Raw genomic sequence first — 335 nt, 5'->3', positions numbered from 1 at the left:
GCAAATACACAGGCTTGTGAGGCCCTGGGGCTCTGTGGACATTGTTCAGTCCTCTGCGGGTAGTGGGTACATACGTTTGACAAGCTTTCAGGGTCCCATTCAGCCCCTTGGGACAGAAAATGGGTTTAATTCCTCTCTGTATCCTTCTGTAGATCAGGGCCACCCAAGACAGCGTACCAAGGGATGCTTTGGCCCCTCGGTCCATGGCGGCCGTCAACCGCTGGAAAGAAGTCAGTTGGGGGACACTGCAGACAGCTGTGAGTCTGAATTCAGCCTCCGTGCCTGAGGAGCTTTGCGGTCACCTCATTGAGCCCTTCATTTCTTCATTTTGAATG

This window comes from Pteropus vampyrus, unplaced genomic scaffold (genome assembly GCF_000151845.1).
Source record: "Pteropus vampyrus isolate Shadow unplaced genomic scaffold, Pvam_2.0 Scaffold395, whole genome shotgun sequence".
In the NCBI taxonomy this organism is placed as follows: Eukaryota; Metazoa; Chordata; class Mammalia; order Chiroptera; family Pteropodidae; genus Pteropus; species Pteropus vampyrus.
The sequence above is the reverse complement of the archived record's forward strand: the minus strand, read 5'-3'. Positions refer to the sequence as shown.